Source organism: Nicotiana tomentosiformis, chromosome 6, assembly GCF_000390325.3.
Source record: "Nicotiana tomentosiformis chromosome 6, ASM39032v3, whole genome shotgun sequence".
Taxonomy (NCBI): domain Eukaryota; kingdom Viridiplantae; phylum Streptophyta; class Magnoliopsida; order Solanales; family Solanaceae; genus Nicotiana; species Nicotiana tomentosiformis.
Window position 1 is genome coordinate 74713625 of NC_090817.1, and position 18997 is coordinate 74732621.

The following is an 18997-nucleotide window of genomic DNA, read 5'->3' on the forward strand; positions in this document are numbered from 1 at the left end:
CGCAAATGAGAATTACTTCATCGCAAATGTGAAACCAAGTGCATAGTGCTTAAATTTGCAAATGCAAACTTTGAGACCGCAAATGCAAGGATCAACAGTAATGCCATTGTTCGCAATTGCGATCCTCACTTCGCAAATGCGAGTATCGCGCTTCAGTTTTGGGCACTTCTGTAATTTCATATTTTTTGGCCCCAAACCCATTAATACCCGACCTAGCTCAATTGTAAATTATCTTTGGCTCATCTTTTGGCCAATCTTTGGCCAATCTCTGCACATCTTTGACATTTCTTGACTAGAAAACACAAGTTTTGGAGCTAGGGTTCTTGCACACACACTTGGGTCTTGAAGATTTAAAACTTTTGGTTGTGAATTTCTTACCCATTTATGTTCATTTCTTCATTTCCTTACTTTGTATTGTATATCTAAGTGTGTAGTATTTTTTCCAATACTTGAATCTTGTTTATTGGAATATTCATATTTAAAGTGTGGATTAAATATCTTGTTATGCTTATGTATTGAACGCTTTTTATTTATTATGAAATGAGTTTTGTTTCTTTAATTATTCTTGTTCTTTAATGTTTCCAAAGGTATTAGCTAACCCTATGACTCCCCCATTAATTTCGAATTAAATTTGGAAAAGATAATTTGGGGTTGGAAAAGATTAAGTAACAAGAACTTGAGGTGTTAACCCTCACTTTATAGATTCTACCAAGGGAGAGGATTGAACTACTTGTAGCCATATTCGGGTGTGCTTAATCTCTTAATTGTTTTAGAGATAATTCAATTAGGAAGTCTTGTTAGTCTTCGGAAGAAGCTAATATATAATTATTACTCGAGGCTAATTAACATAAACTCGCTCATATTTATAAAATCGTGAAATACATTGGATCATTACTTGAGTGTAGTTCCCAATGCATCCATGCTTGTAGCCATTGATGATTTTTCCAATGCATCCATGCTTCTCAACACCTTTATTAGTGTTTGGCTTAGCATAATAAGTGATAATTCTCTTACACGCCTAATCGCCTATATATTGTTTTTAGTGGGATTCGACTCCGACTCATAGTTGGGTAAATTATATTCCATGTGATCATGTCTATTTACTTTTTAGTAGTAGATTTGAACGTCATCATTACACCAAATTGATTTTTTATTAAATCTAGAAATTGTCTCAAACACACAATGACATCACTTTTCAATCTCAACAAGTAAATCTACACCATCTTACTATAATCATCAACTATGGTAAGGAAATATCTATAGCCATCATGAGTTGGAACTCTATAGGGACTCTATACATCTACATGAATCAATTGAAAAGGTTTACTAGATCTATTTGTACTTCTTGGGAAAGGCAATCTTCCCTATCTAGCCAGAGGACAGATTGTGCATTCCTTTATTCTACTATTATTTGTCTTGAACTTTATATTTGGAATCAACTTCAATACTTTGTCAGGAGCATGGCCAAGGCTTTCATGCCAAACCTCCAAATCTTCTTCTTTCAAAGTTTCTCCAGATAACTGCACAGCTGCAACTTTTAACTTGACTTTATGTAGCTGCAAGCTGTAGAATTCATCATATTTCTTACTAATCCCTTTCACCTTCCCGGTGTGAAGGTCCTGCATTATCCAAAAGTCAGGATAAAAGCAGATAAAACACTTCAAATCTCTTGTCAACTTGGAGACAGACAACATATTATACTTAAATCCCGGCATATACAAAACATTCTTAATAGTGTCATTCTCAGTAATTTTACACTCTCATGTACAAGCAATATCTAGTGTTTTACCATCAGGAAGATATACCTTTGCTGTATTTTTTGTACACTTAGTTTCCACCTTCTCTAGCAATTCTTTATTATGAACCATATAATTAGTTTCCTTTGAGTCAACTATCTATTTTCTACTTTCTACACTCACTTATGGCAAAAGTTCTAATTATACCTGCAAAGTCTTTAATTTGATCACCTTGATTATCCTTGTTAATCAATTTCAAGATCTAATCACATACATTTGTTCATCAACAAATGCCCTTCCTGTGCTATTGCATTAGCCACATGCCTATTGATCATTCGTTGCCCTTCATGTGCTACTACATTAGCCACAGGTCATTGATGAAATCCAGTTGTCCTCTTTTTTGTCTTGAAATCTGCAGGGTATCCATGTAACATGTAACAAGTCTCCCTTGTGCGACCTTTGTAATTACAAAAGTCACAATATTGATTATATCTCCTCGGTTTGTAGGTACCTCATGGATTAACACCTCATTTATTAGTGAACAATGAAGTTCCGTCAACTATCTCTACTATATGAGTGAATTTCCCCAAGGACCTCTAGCTTTCTTCTGAAATGATCATCAAGTAAGCCTTAATTACTCATCATCGGAATTTTACTCCTAGCCTGAGTATATAACTCATTAAGTCCCATTAGAAATTGTAACAATCGTTGATACTCAATGTTCAGCATAGCTTTTGGATTCTGGACAATCACAACCCGAACAAGGCATTAAGGAATCAAATTCCTCCCAGAGATCTGCCATTTTTGAAAAATATATCCTTATTTTGGATGAAATGCCACGTGGCTATACCAGATTAAATTGACCCATCCTTTTTATTTTAACCCGATACACTTAAAAAACCCGCTACCCGATCCAAAATTCACCCCACTTAAAAGAAGACCCTATAATGAATTAAACTCATATTTCAACTCTCACCCTTTATTGTTAAAATACAAAGAGCACGGGGTGCGTATGGTTTTATACATGGATTATAAATCAATTAATTTGTCACTCGTCGGATTCCCATGATTGCTTCCCTTGTAGCTACCGAAGTGTATTTGTTTGGTGAGGTAGTTATAATAATTCATCATAAACATGGATTATACTTCACGACTAGTAGTAACAAAATGATTAAGAAAATAATAGTTATCTATATATGTTATCCATTAAAAATAGTTGGATGATGATCTTTATAAAAACGGGTCAAATATGGATAAGAATTATATTATCCACTTAAAAAATAGATAACCAATGAGTTTAACTTTTACAACTGTAAACACTCAATTGGGGCTCCTTAAGCTTGGGAGACTAGAAATTCTCTCGTAAGGGATCATATTTAAAAAGTCATGGATAATATGGTTACCCATATTATCCGCCGATTAACCCATTTTCTATTCGTATTAAATATGGATCTGATCGAATAATTTATCTATTTTTATATTATTCATTTTCGATTCGCCCACATTCAACCCGCCCGTTTGCCACCCCTATTCACAACAGACCCGACTCAAAGATTTTGTCCCTCTTGTCTCTTTTCTTCTCAATTTCGCAACTCAATTGATTGTTTCTTAGTTTTTAATATGAGGTGATGTTTAGTTATTTTATATTTGTTAAACTTAAGATTTTGCTCTTTAATTTGTGAAGCTCTAAACCTCACTCAAATCAAGTCAAAATCGTCCAAACTCAAGTCAGATATTACTTCTATCTTGGTCTGATTTCCATTTGTACTTTTAAAAGTATCCCGTTATTTGTTCAATTTGAAAATTTAGAAAACAAATCTCCGACCAAACTACTAAAGAGTGAGAGAACCCCTATCATACACCATACGAAGCTAAAGCTGAAAAATTAAAGAGACGACAAAGAAGAAGTAGACGATATAGAGAAAATTAGAAAGGCCAAAACATATTGTGCTCGCAATGCTCTTTGAATATATATATATATATATTATGAAATGAGCAATTCGTGCTGATAACGTGTTATAAAATAAAAGCAACTTAGTAAAACATGAACAAGACATATTGTTATGAAATAAAAGCAATTTAGTAAAACATGAACAAGAAATGGAGATAGAGAGAAGGAAGAGATTTTCTTCTTCAATTGTGTGTATTTTCCTATCTATTACAAGGCCTTTATATATGCATAAAAAGTGAAGAAAAATATGTCATTGAATATGTCATTAAGCATAGAAATATGTCATTGAATATGTCATTAAGCATTTGAGAAGATCATGGAGGAAGAGTAGACATCCACCATAATTTGATTTTTTTTATAACATAGATAGAGAGAAGGAAGAGATTTTCTTCTTCAATTGTGTGTATTTTCCTATCTATTACAAGGCCTTTATATAGGCATAAAAAGCGAAGAAAAATATGTCATTGAATATGTCATTAAGCATTTGAGAAGATCATGGAGGAAGAGTAGACATCCACCATAATTTGATTTTTCTTATAACACTCCCCCTTGGATGTCCATAGATAATGTACCTCGTTAAAACCTTATTAGAAAAAAAAAACCTATGGAAAAAAAAAATCCTAGTGAGGGAAAAAGAGTACACATATTTAGAAATACGCCTTTTGGTTGCCTCGTTAAAAACCTTGCAAGGAAAACCCAGTGGGATAAAACCTTGTAAGGAAAAAAGAGTACAACGCGTATTAACTCCCCCTGATGAGAGCATCAATTCACATCCTTGAGCCTTCGCATCCTAATCTTGTACACTAGTTTTTTGAAGGTTGACGTCGGTAGAGATTTGGTGAACAAATCAGCCATATTATCACTTGAACGGATCTGTTGCACATTGATATCACCATTCTTTTGAAGATCATGTGTAAAAAATAACTTTGGTGAAATGTGCTTTGTCCTATCCCATTTTATGAATCCTCCCTTCAACTGGGATATGCATGCTGCATTATCTTCATATAAAATTGTGGGTAGTTTGTCACACTTCAAACCATATTTGTCTCGAATAAGGTGTATTATAGACCTCAACCATACACATTCTCGACTTGCTTCATGAATAGCAATTATCTCATCATGATTAGATGAAGTAGTCAGGATTGATTGCTTAGTCGATCTCCAAGATATGACAGTGCCTCCATATGTAAACACATAGCCTGTTTGAGATCGAACCTTTTGTGGGTCATATAAATACCCAGCATCGGCATAACCAACAAGATCGAGACTGTAATCATTTCCATAAAATAATCCCATACCGATAGTCCCTTTTAGATACCGCAATATGTGTTTGATTCCATTCCAATGTCTCCTTGTAGGAGCAGAGCTATATCTTGTTAAGACATTAACTGAAAAAGTTATGTCAGACCTTGTAATGTTAGAAAGATACATTAGTGCACCAATTGCACTACGATATGGTACGTCGGGACCAATATGCTCTTCATTATTTTCATGAGGTCGGAATGGATGTGCTTTATCCATATAAAATCGCTTTAAAATTATTTTAGTGTATGTTGATTGATAGACAAAAATTCCATCTTTCATATACACAATTTGTAAACCAAGACAAAATTTTGTCTTTCCACGATTTTATTACAAATTCTTTCTTTAGATAGTCTACTACTTTAGGAAGCTCTACTGCTTTAGGAAGCTCCCTAGGAGTTCCAATTATATTTAAATCATCAACATACACGGTGATTATAATAAATTTAGATCCAGATCTTTTTATAAAGACACAAGGACAAATTGAATCATTCTTGTACCCTTCTTTCAACAGGTACTCACTCAGGCGATTATACCACATGTGCCCTAATTGTTTCAATCAGTATATGGATTTTTGAAGCTTTATTTAATAAATTACTTGGAAACCTTAATATGCTTCAGAACAATTTAAATCCTTCAATGATTTTCATTATACGCATATCACATTTTTCTTGTATTGCCAGATTAAAATCTGAAATGGCGACATCCACCACAGGAGAACATGTCTCTATATAATCAATGCCAGGATATTTGCAAATCTTCTTGTGACACAAGTCGTCTTTATGTCTATCGACTTGACCTTCTTTTTTTTCGCACAAGAACACATTTATACCTCAACTGGCTTTATACTTTCAGGTGTTGGGACTATCCGTCCAACTTCATATTTTTCATGTGAAATCAATTTTCATTGCGTATTTTTCATTTGGCCAATTATTTATCTGTCCAAATTTCATGACAGATTTGAGCTCAAGATCCTCGTCAATATTAATAATATTGAGCGCTACATTATATTAACAATATCGTCGACGATCATTTTATATCGGTTCTACTATTATTCAATAAAGACATAACTTATTGAGATCTCTTTATCTTATTATTTTCAGGTACTTGAGCCTCTCCCATGAGGTCTTATGAAGTGTTATGTCGTGGTGCTCTTCTAGAGTACTTGCCTCTTTATTATGACCATCTTGAACATTTGCTCCTCTCCTTCTTCAAGGAGTTTTATCTTTGGAACCGATTAGTCTATTATGCTTTATGCATGCCATGGACTCTATTCATTATGGACTTTATTTTATTTGGAGCATTAGCAGCTGAATATGACATTTAGCTTTGGGTCAGCAAATACGCCCGACAATATTTTGCAAATGAATTATCACTTGAACTTCAAGTTCACATTTTCTCGTACGAGGATCTCGATATACTCATAATAATTCATTACATGCATTACTTTTTCAGCTGCCCATTTTCTCCCCCTATTGTTGGGATCACCAACACATATCCCTAACCTTATTTGGGGATCCATCTTTGTGCACTGTGGTGGAACAATTAAATCATATAGCACATTCATATTTGTAGATGGAAATTATTTGGTTCCTGACCCTGAACCGATTGTGATAGGGAGAACTTATCATAACTTGGCTAGATGCTTACAAGTGCTGTTGTATATTAAATAATACATCAAATACCAAATTTTATTTTGGCAATTTTGTTCTCATAACCAATAGTTTAGATATAATTGGAGGCATACAATTTCTACTAAACCAACTTGGATTTAAACCAGTATTATCAAGATAAATTATCATAATTTATATTCTGGAACTGTGCTCTAATAATTTGAGCAATCAATCTTGCAAAAGCCAAACTACAAGTTGATAACAAATGTACATGTGACCATAAAATAGATGCATCTATGAAAATCATATAATAGTAAACGGTCCACATGGAAGGTGACTGGGTCCATATATTTATCACCTTTTATTCATTCCAGAAATCAAGGGATTCAATCCCTAACCTTAACTGGTATATCATGGGAATAAGCAGCACAAGAGAATTCTTGAAGAATCTTATATTTCTTCAATATATGCCAATATAATTCTCAATTAATTTTTTCGCATCATAATTGAACCGAGATGGTCAACCGGTCATGCCAACTAATATTTATTTTAGTAAACCTCTAGTTTACTTGTGGCTTGTGATTGCATCATCATGCGTATACTTGTGTAGTACAAATAAAAAAAAAGTCATGTAACCTTTCATATTTACCCGGTATGATTATAGTAATATAAAGATATTCAATCTTCTTTTCATTTATAGTCTCAATATGCCAACCACTTTGGCTAATATATTTGTAAATCAAAATATTTCTTTTGAGACTTACTACAATATTAATGTTATGAATAATTTCATTCATCCGGGTAGTAACAAATTAGTTCTTTAAGAGCTCTTAACTGTTTTTGTACTACAAGATCTTTTGTCACACCATCCATATAATGAATGTCTCATTCACAAAGAGAATCATATCATAATAATTGTAATGTTCAAAATCATCACAAGCAAAATAATTTTTTTGCTTTAATTTTGCTTTTAATAACTTTCATAAGGCATGACAAAATATATTTTGGCGTATCATATGCATGCGACCAATGATATATTTATGTAACTACACAATAATATTCATTATCTTTCTTTGTCTCAAACCTCCCTTAGAGGTGAGTTGTAGTATTTATCCAACTATGCACAAGTACATTATTATGCATAATCTTTATCATATATATATTTTCACATTCATTTTCAGGAATGAGTATGCAATCTCAATGTTTATCACAAGTCACATTCTCTTCAAAGAATTTCTCCCTTTTTATAATTACCATAGTGATAACTATTATTATTTTGGCCTTTCGCACGCCCACATTCATTGGTCAACCACTTGTCTTTATTTAGACTTATCATGCACTGCTATCACATTCACTTCAAGAATGGAGCAAATCAAGTGGGACAAGCTTCATGCTTTTTCATGAAAATTACATTATTTTTTCTTTAGTTATTATTATTATTATCAATATGGTGCATTAGGACTCAAACCCAATGCCTTACCCATATAAAGGCATGCTAGGCCATAATGCGTTGGAACTTGAATCCAACGTCTTTTCATCAACATAGTGCGTTGGGACTTGAACCCATTATCTTACCCTCAAACTTTGGCATAATGGGCCAAAATTCACTAGGACTCGCACTCGAGCCTTTAAAATATTATTACTTCATAATTATAGGCATAAGTAAATTAACTTTCAAGAAGACATATATAACTATTTCAATCTTGAAACAGTTCCTCTGCAACAAAAATGCTAGTTAGGATATATGCCATGTTGTTTTCAAATGATACAATCACTTTTATATTTTAATAAATTAATTAGGGGAAAGGTGCAGATAACCTATAACCACTTATATTTCAAAGACTATAAGAACTTCACCAAAAAAATCCAATACGGAGGAATGAGCCTTATGTTTCCAGCAAAAATATTTAAGGCTTAATACATAACTGTGACTATTATAATTATAACTATAATGAGTTTATATTGATTGTATATTCGAATGCCAAATTTGCAAGGTACTGTAAAATCGTCTACATATTTAATAATTTTGCTTTCAATGAAATACATCATGTGATGGTAAAAATATTATTACTAAATTACCTTAATAATTATCTATCATAGTATGTAAAAGGTCAGAACATATATATACGTTAGAATATTATCTTTGTCCTATAAGAGATGTAGCAAATAAAGACATAGCTTTCCAGTTCTTTATTTCACTGGATACAATTGAAAAAAATATTTTTACTAAACACTGCACATAAAGTTAATGCAAAGATATGAAAATATGAATGGGTTTAGATGGATGCAAAACTTATCTTTGTATTATCATCCAAGACATTTTTCATTGTACTTGATCTCATTGTCTGCCTATAACTTACATAGTCTTGACATAGAAGATTATGAAATAAGCAATTCGTGCTGATAACGTGTTATAAAATAAAAGCAACTTAGTAAAACAGGAACAAGACATATTGTAAAGAAATAAAAGCAATTTAGTAAAACATGAACAAGAAATGGAGATAGAGAGAAGGAAGAGATTTTCTTCTTCAATTGTGTGTATTTTCCTATCTATTACAAGGCCTTTATATAGGCATAAAAAGTGAAGAAAAATATGTCATTGAATATGTCATTAAGCATAGAAATATGTCATTGAATATGTCATTAAGCATTTGAGAAGATCATGGAGGAAGAGTAGACATCCACCATAATTTAATTTTTCTTATAACATATATATATATATATATATATATATATATATATGAAGGTACGAATGAAAAAGGTGACTTGACACCTCTTTTTGACCAAGGATCCTATTTATTTATTTTTTTCCTTTTTTGCCTTTTCCTTTCATTGTTTTCATTTAAATTGATTAGTAATTGGAAATTGATCATTCTCTATCCTATTTATTACATTTCATTATATTTATTTCAGTTACAAAAGAAAAAATTAACAGCCAATTTTTCAGTTTAATTGGGTTTCTCTCTCATTTTCGTACATTGTCGTTGTATACGGTTAAAATCGGGCCCATCCGATTTTACTATTTGACCAAGACCGGGAAGTTGCATCGAAGGATGGCCTCGAAACTAAATCACGAGGATAAGGTACCAAATTCAGAATCGAGGTACCTGTCGAGATCGAGGCTAGTAGCGATCGAAGCCAAATGAGACAGGCATCGAGCAAGATCGAAGATAGCACAATAATAGAAAGGCGAGATATCCGTGACTGGTCGAGGATCTTGGCATAAATCTCGGAATGGATCAAATCAGAAAAGGTTAATTAGCTAATCATAGGATTTCCTTCTGTAATTAGAATTATACCATAAGTGGAATTCCTCTACTATTTAAAGGGGGGTTCTAATCATCTCTTAGACACATTGTACACAAATATCAAAGCAATATAATTCTCTTTCTAGTTTATACTATTGTTCATCAGCTTGTTATATTTTAATTATTCTTACATCAACCAATTCGAGGGTATCCAAACTCGAGGGCTGAGTTCCATTCTAACACTGGTTTGCTCTACTTTATAGTTCATTTCTGTTATTAATCTTCATATTTATCAATTGGTATTAAGTGAAATCACGTGTCCTTAGAACCGCATTATAAGTTTAATTGTTATCCAATTTTAAAGGTAAACAGTTTGGCGCCCACTGTGGGACCAAGGATAATAGTGATTGCTTAATACTGACTCTGATATAACACACTGCTTTACACTTGTTCTCGTAAGAATCTTTGTTTTCAGGATAAACATGTCAAACTCAGTAGTAGCGCCTACACATGGTGATAACGGCCTCAGATTTCACGGGGAAAATGCCAATATAGCTGCCCCAGGGATCGAGGCACCTCAGGCTGACCTCGAGGGAGCACCAATTGCAAATCCTGTCGATGTTCGTTCACACGTCGCCCTAAATGCAAATTTGGACGTTCATCCCGAAGGTAGCGTACGCAGGGAAGTTCAATTAGGTGGTCGAGGTACGCAGGGCGGAGAAGATGGTGGAGTTAGCCTTCAATTGATATTCGAAATATTACAAGCCCAACAAGCCGCTATAACACAACTACAAAATCAGCACCGAACACCGAGTAGGATCGAACCAGAAGTCGTCTACAGGACCAAGCCTATGCCAGAAAGGTCGAACGCCAATGAATCGGGGACTGACCCCGCCGTTATGAAAATTCTCGAGGAGCTCACTAAACGGATTGAATCAGGAGAAAAGAAAATCGAGGAAAATGACAAGAAAGTAGGACCACTGACCCTAATGAGCATGTCACTTCTTATACATGCGCAATAAAAGAGAATGACTTGGGAGACGATGAGATTGAATCTGTTCTACTGAAAAAATTGGGAGAAACCTTGTCGAAAGGAGCAATGATATGGTACCACAATGCCGCCTAATTCCATCGATTCCTTCGCCATGCTTGCAGACTCCTTCGTAAAGGGACATGCCGGAGCAATAAAGGTTGCGACTAGGAAGTCGGACCTCTTCAAGGTGAAACAAAAAGACAACAAAATATTGAGGTAATTCGTATCTCGGTTCTAGATGGAACGCATGGAACTACCATCGGTCACACATGATTGGGCCGTTCAAGCCTTTACTCAAGGTTTGAACGAACGAAGTTCGATGGCATCACGACAGCTAAAGCAGAATTTAATTGAATATCTAGCGGTAACCTGGACCGATGTACATAATTGGTACCAGTCAAAGATCAGGGTCAAGGATGATAAATTGGGGACCCCTTCCGGTTCCATTTATCCAAGCAGGCCCGTCGGCAGAACTCAAAGGGATATCGACAGAGAACCCTGGTCGAACAGAGATCGGTACCAACCATACAACGCAGATCATAGAAACAGTGGCCCAGGACGCAATCCCATCCGAAATGATCGAAGGAACGATCGAGGATAGAGCTCTAGAGGGCTCATGAGCAAAAGTGGCTTCGATAAACATGTCGATCCCACAGAAGCACCACGATTATCAGAATACAACTTCAGCATCGACGCATCAGGTATTGTGTCAGACCCCTACAAACCGATCTATCCCAAAGAAACACCAATCAAATATGCAAATACCATGGTACACATGGTCATAGAACCGAAGACTACAGACAACTAAGGGAGGATATGGAATGTCTATTCAACGAGGGTCGCCTTCGAGAATTCTTGAGCGACCGAGCTAAAAACCATTTCAGAGACAGGGATGCAAATAGGAAAAACGAGCAGGAAGAACCACATCATATGATTCACATGATCGTTGGTGGGGTCGATATTCCACAACGGCCCGTGTTCAGACGCACTAAAGTATCAATAACCAGGGAAAAACTAACTCGAGACTATGTGCCAGAAGGCACTTTATCATTCAATGATTAGGAAGCAGAAGGGATCTCACAACCCCACAATGATGATTTGGTAATCTCTATCCTTATGAATAAAATTCAGGTTAAATGTATTTTAATTGATCCAGGAAGCTCGGCCAATATTATTCGATCGAGGGTCGTGGAGCAGCTCGGCCTACAAGATCAGATCGTACCCGCAGCTCGGATTCTCAATGGCTTCAACATGGCGAGTGAAACAACTAAAGGTGAAATCATCTTTCCAATAAATATAGCCGGAACTATTCAAGAAACAAAGTTCCATGTGATCGAGGGCGATATGAGATACAACGCACTGCTCGGAAGACCCTGAATTCACAACATGAGGGCGGTCCCCTCAACCCTTCACCAAAGGCTGAAGTTCTCAACACGGGATGGAGTAAAAACGGTGTATGGGGAACAGCATGATACTAAAGAGATGTTTGCGGTCGACGAAGTAATGCCGGTATCGGCGCTTTCATCAACAAAGGGATCAGAGTCCAAAGGAAAACAGGAAGCTAAATAGCAACCACAACCACCAGCCTCAACTCAGTCGGAGAAGCAGGGAACGGACGAGGACGATGACTACTGGACCCCTCAATCCTTCATAATCCCCGAGGATTCTGATGCCACCAAATCGATAGTCGAAGAGCTGGAGCAAATCATACTGATCGAGCATCTACCTAATCGAAAGGTATACTTGGGTACGGGGTTAACCCCCGAGCTCAGGGAAAAACTCATTAAATTTCTTATCAATATATGGATTGTTTTGCTTGGTCCCACCTAGATATGACAGGGGTCCCGCCGGAGATCACTACACATCGACTGAGCTTGGACCCGAAGTTTCTCCCGGTAAAATGAAAGAGAAGGCCCCAGTCCGAGGTAAAACATGCAATCATCAAGGACGAGGTAGCCAAACTTCTCAAAATAGGATCCATTCGGGAAGTAAAATATCCCAAATGGTTAGAAAACGTATTCGTAGTCCCTAAAAAGGGAAATAAACTTAGAATGTGCGTAGACTATAAAGATGTAAGCAAAGCATATCCTAAAGACTCCTTTCCTCTGCCGAATATCGATCGCATGATCGATGCCACGGCCAACCACGAGATCCTTAGTTTTCTTGATGCCTACTCCGGGTACAATCAAATACAAATGAACCCAGAGGATCAGGAAAAGATATCGTTCATCACTAAGTACGACACCTATTGTTATAATGTAATATCGTTTGGACTAAAAAATGTTGGTGCTACTTATGAACGCTTAGAACAATTTCGAAGTCACAGGTTCTTCTCACTGCTCAAAAGAAGAACAATTTTTCATGGACCCCGGAATTTCAACAAGCATTGGAAGAATTAAAGCGGTACCTCTCGAGCCTGCCACTGCTTCATACTCCGAAAGCGGACGAGCAACTCTACTTGTACTTAGTAGTCTCGAAAATCGCGGTAAGTGGGGTCCTAGGTCGAGAAGAGCAAGGTAAGCAATTTCCTGTTTACTATGTTAGTCGAACTTTAGGTGAGGCCGAGACCCGGTACCCACACTTAGAAAAATTAGTGCTTTCCCTAATAAGCGCCTCTAGAAAATTAAAATAATATTTTCAGTGTCACCCGATCTGTGTGGTGACTACTTATCCCTTTTGCAATATTTTTCATAAGCCCGAACTTTCGGGCCGATTGGCCAAATGGGTCATCGAGATCAATGGGTACGATATCGAGTATCAACCCCGAACGGCCATCAAGTCTCAAATCTTAGCGGACTTCGTGGCCGACTTTACGCAGCCCTCGTACCCGAGGTCGAAAAGGAACTATTATTAAAGTCGGGTACCTCATTGGGGGTGTGGACCCTCCTCACAGACGGCGCTTCGAACGTGAAGGGGTCCAGGCTAGGCATCGTTTTGAAGCTGCCCACAGGTAATACAATTAGACAAGCTATCAAAACTTCCAAGTTAACTAACAATGAGGCCAAGTATGAGGCCATGATTGCAGGTCTCGAGCTAGCTAAAGGTTTGGGAGCAGAGGTCATCGAGGCCAAATGTGACTCCCTGCTTGTGGTAAACCAAGTCAACAGAACCTTCGAGGTTCAAGAAGATCGATTGCAGAGGTACTTGGACAAATTATAGGTGACTCTACATCAGTTTAAAGAATGGACCCTACAGAATGTGCCTCGAGAACAATACAACGAGGCCGATGCCCTTGCAAATTTGGGGTCATTAGTCGAAGACAACGAGATTAGCTCGGGGACTGACGTACAACTTTCAAGGTCAGTAATCGAAGAAGGCCACGACGAAATCAATTCCACAAGTATATCGAGTACCTAAAGAACGAGAAGCTTACATCGGATCCTAAGGAATAGAGGACTCTACGTACGAAGGCCGCACGATTCACAATGACCGAAGATGGAACACTATATAGAAGGATGTTCGATGGGCCATTGGCAATATATTTGGGACCAGGAGATACCGACTACATCCTACGAGAAATCCACGAGGGCACCTGCGGAAATCATTCCGGTGCCGAATCATTGGTTCACAAAGTCATCAAAGCAGGATACTATTGGGTTGATATAGAAAAGGATACAAAAGAGTTTGTTCGAAAGTGCGACAAATGTCAAAGGTATGCGTCGATGATTCACCAACCCGGAGAGCAACTCCACTCAGTCTTATTCCCATGGCCATTCATGAAATAGGGAATGGATATCGCCGGCCCTCTACCATTTTCCCCAGGTAAAGCTAGATTTATTTTGTTGATGACAGACTATTTCTCTAAGTGGGTTGAAGCACAGGCTTTCGAGAAAATTAGAGAGAAGAAGTAATAGACTTCATCTGGGACCACATTATATGTTGATTCGGGATGCCTTCCGAGATCGTATGCTACAATGGAAAGCAATTCGTCGGCAATAAAGTGACAAAGTTTCTCGAAGATCACAAAATAAAAAGGATCCTGTCGATGCCATATCATCCTAGTGGGAACGGATAGGCCGAATCGACAAACAAGACCATCATTCAAAATCTAAAGAAAAGATTGAACGACGCTAAGGGAAAATGGAGAGAAATATTGCCCTAAGTCCTTTGGGCGTATCGAACAATGTCAACATCCAGTACGGGGATAACACCGTTCTTTTTAGTATATGGCGCCGAAGCTCTGATCCCGGTTGAAGTCGGGGAACCTAGTGTCAGGTTTCGATATGCAATGGAAGAGTCAAATCACGAGGCTATGAATACAAGCCTCGAATTGCTAGATGGAAAATGGGAAGACGCCCTCGTTCGAATGGCCACACAGAAACAACGGATCGAAAGGTACTACAATCGAAGGGCCAATCTTCGACACTTTAAAATCAGGGACTTGATTTTGAGGAGGTCACCCTCAATACTCGAGACCCAAACGAAGAAAAATTTGGCCCGAATTGGGAGGGACCGTATCAGGTCCTCGATATCATCAGAAAGGGATCCTACAAACTTGGCACGATGAACGGCGAACAATTATCAAACAATTGGAACATATCACTCCTCAAACGATATTACTACTAAGGTACGACCTTCTCCATTTTCATTTATATTTTATACTAACCATTTGCAGGTGTTTAATCGAAGACACCAAATAATTCTTCAAACACAAAGTCCTTACGTCTGAAAGCACGCGTTGCACTCTTTTTCTCTTAGACCGATTTTTGTCTCAAATGGGTTTTTCCGCGAGGTTTTTAACGAGGCAACCATTGTTCATGCTAACTTAGAGCAATTCAACAGTATCCGAGGCTCAGCCTCAGATATTGGGGGGCATCACCCTCGGATAGTTACAAGAAAAATACTTCATGTCGTCAGGGTCTCGATAGGTAAAGGACCAAACGGTCAAATAAACCATTTCCATGTAGATTACTCGAGCACTAATGGCAAAATATGTACGCATGTATAATCTATTGAAAGAAGTATGTTTCCTTACCAGATGTTCCACGCCTTAGAGAAATTTATACTTTACAATTTCATACTTATGATCTATTGTGGAAACTGGCTTAAGGGCCAATCACAACTGAAATTCAAACAATTTACCCTATACTCGGGGACTGCCGTCCAAAAAATTGACATGATCGAATTACTAAACCTCGAAATCGTAAGACCTTAAAAAGGCAATCCTCGATTTTATAGGCCACGGCCACCCCACTCGGGGACTGACACTTCGAACGAGTTCAAAGTATAGCAGGGAAACAAGCCTAAGGGGCAAATCCCAAACTAAAGGCTACGGCCAAATTAACACGGTTCAGAGACGTCCGAATTCCGTTATAAAACAGACCTTCAAATATTCTCATAAATAGGTTAAAAAGGCAACCCTCGGCTGAATTACTAAGAGTCTCGATAATATCGACCCTCGAAAAACCCTAAGGGTTAGCGAATTGTTCGAACTTCCGGATAATTTTGTGCTAAGGTATAACAAAGCAAAGGATTTCGATTACACCAATCCTCGAAAAACCTAATGGGTACAAATTTATCTCGTGCTAAGGCATGACAAATTTTTCTGATTAATTTTTCAAGCCGAAAAGAGGAAAAGCCACTCTTTTGAGGCCATATCGGCCTAATTCAAGAGCCTAAGGGCCATTCTATTTTTTGAGTTCGAGAAATCGTCCTCACTCAACTAAAACCTAAGGGTCATTCTACTTCAAGTTCGGGCAAGTACTCACTCGATTTTAAAGACTACACCGGTCCGACTTTGGTCTAGTTGCCTAAAATCCCAAACTTGTGAGCAAAATTTCCATAAAGCATGAAGGCATGAATGAAATAGAATTTTCACGAGGCATGAAATATAATAAAGACAAGTGAAAGAGAAAAAAGATCTTTTATCTATACGAAAATATTTTCAAGGTGCGATCAGGGTCCCGCATAAAAAATAAAAAAAGAAAAAAGCCTAAGATTCCTAATTTTCCCTAGGGGCAACTTCTTCTCCATCGAGGTCCTCACCATTCTCGGACCCGCTCTTACTGCCATCATCATCATCATTATCATCGGAAGAGGCCATCGCTCTAGCATCAGCTTCATGCTCTTTAGCCTTTATTATCTCGTCGGTAAGATCTAAACCTCGAGCATGGATCTCCTTGAGGGTTTCCCTCTGAGATTGGCATTTGGCGAGTTTAACAATCCAATGTGCTCGAGGTTGAGTGGTATCGGATGCCTCTCTCGCTTGGAATTGAGCGGCTTCAGCATCAGCCCGGTAGACGGCCACGATCGCCTCTACATCGGCCTTTGACTTTTCGGTTTCAAATTTGGCCTTTACAAGTTCGGAAGCCAACCGAGCCTCGAGCTCCTCTATTCTATTTGCCTGAGCTGAGCTCTTCTCCTTCATGCCTAGAAGCTAACTTTCGATCAATGACAATTGGGCTCGAGCAACCTCTTTTTCAGCAGCAAAGCGGTCCATACTTTCTTTCCACCCAAGGTCTTCGCTTTCATCATGTTGACCTCCTCGCGGAACTGCCTGATCCTCTCGACCTTATGCTACAGTTGTGAGATTGAAATGTTAGCCACCGTTCCCAAATCGAGCCCATGAGCTTTTAATATTTTCATTACCTGCTCGATCAAGTCGGTGTGATCTTGGTGAGCCTTGGCCAACTCGGCTCGGAGGTCCTTGATCTCCTCTTTGTTTTGCCCACTGAGAAGTTTAAGGGCACTTCTATCCTCCGTGAGCCCTCGGAGGTCGGCCTCATATTGGCTCAGCTATGCTCGGGACTTTGAAAATGCCTCCTGATTGAGCGCCAAAGCCTATACGGAAAAAAGAAAGGAAATTAGACAGGAAGATAAGAAATAAACTAAGTATGATATCGACAAAAGGAGTTGAGACTCACCCGATTCAAGGCTTGTTGAGCCTCCTCGAGGAGACTAGATGCTTCACTAAGGTCGATAGCATCCTCGACCACGATAAAGTAACCATGGAAGGGGTCCTCCCCTCCATGGGCCCCGACTACTTCGGGAGTCCTCGTAGCTTGGGCCTCCCAAATTGCCTCCTTAGAAAACGCAGGGAGAATCGGTGAGTCTCCAATATCTATTTCCCCAAGTGAGCCACTTGAGGCATTCTCCTTGGAGCCGGCCCCTTCAGACATACTCACCTTTTTCTCATCTCGACAGGAGGCATCTTCGATCTTCGACGACTTGGGAACTTTGCCCGAGTCCTTTTCCAAGACCCCCTCGGCTCGAGGCGGAATCTCCTCAACCACCACCAACTCAGCGGCCTTTGGGGCCTCGATGGTTTTCTTCATTCGGGCCACCAGTTTCGAGCCATAGTCTTCATCTTCTTCTTCTTCCTCCCTTAGCCGTTGAATCACATCCGCAGGCAGGGCAATGGTGTCTTTCTTCGGCTTACGAACTAGATTCTTCTTAGGCTTTAGATCCTCGGAGGTTGATGTCCTTTTCCTTTTCTTATACTTCGCCGGCTTCGGAACCGGGGTCAAAGTCTCCTCCTCACCAGATGGGGGCCTCATGACCGCATCCTTGCCCAGGCCTGTACACGAGAAAATTGAATAAGTAGAAGAAGGGCATCGTAATCAAATCATAAAATACACAAAAAGTGGGCTTACCATGATTCTTGTCCTCCCATCGGCCCTTTGCTAAACTGCGTCATGAGCGCTCGGTGTATGTAGAGGTCAAGGCCAGGTTCAGAACCCAGCTCTTGAGGTCGGGAATCTCACGGGGCATCTAAGTGACCGCTACATCATGGAAAAAGACATCAATGAGAAAAGACAAAGGAACAAATAATACATGGAAGCCAACAGTGAGATGGTACTTGCGATTCATGTTTCATTTCTCAGGAAATAGCATCTTCTCGGCTGGGATTAGGTCGGAAGTCCTCACTTGAACGAAACGGCCCATCCAGCCTCGATCCTTGTCCTCGTCTATGCTCGAGAACAACACTTTGATAGCCCTACATTGGAGTTTTATTAACCCATCTCGATAGAAGCGGGGGCTATACAATCTTATAAGGTGATTGAGGGTGAAAAGGAGCCCCTCGACTTTGCTCACGAGAATCGGAGCAGAATAACAATTCGCCAAAAGTAAGGATGTATTTGGCCTAGGGTTATTTGATATTGACGGCAAAAATC

At 38.4% G+C, this 18997-nt stretch overlaps 1 long non-coding RNA gene across 1 annotated transcript; it reads right to left on the reverse strand.

Moving 5' to 3' along the window:
* Window positions 1–1132: 1132 nt before the first annotated feature.
* Window positions 1133–2631, reverse strand: LOC104093985 (uncharacterized). Its single transcript, XR_685776.4, has 2 exons — window positions 1944–2631; window positions 1133–1619 (listed from the first exon to the last, which is right to left on the reverse strand). It is a non-coding gene; the product is annotated as an uncharacterized lncRNA (long non-coding RNA).
* Between the last annotated feature and the right edge of the window lie 16366 nt (window positions 2632–18997).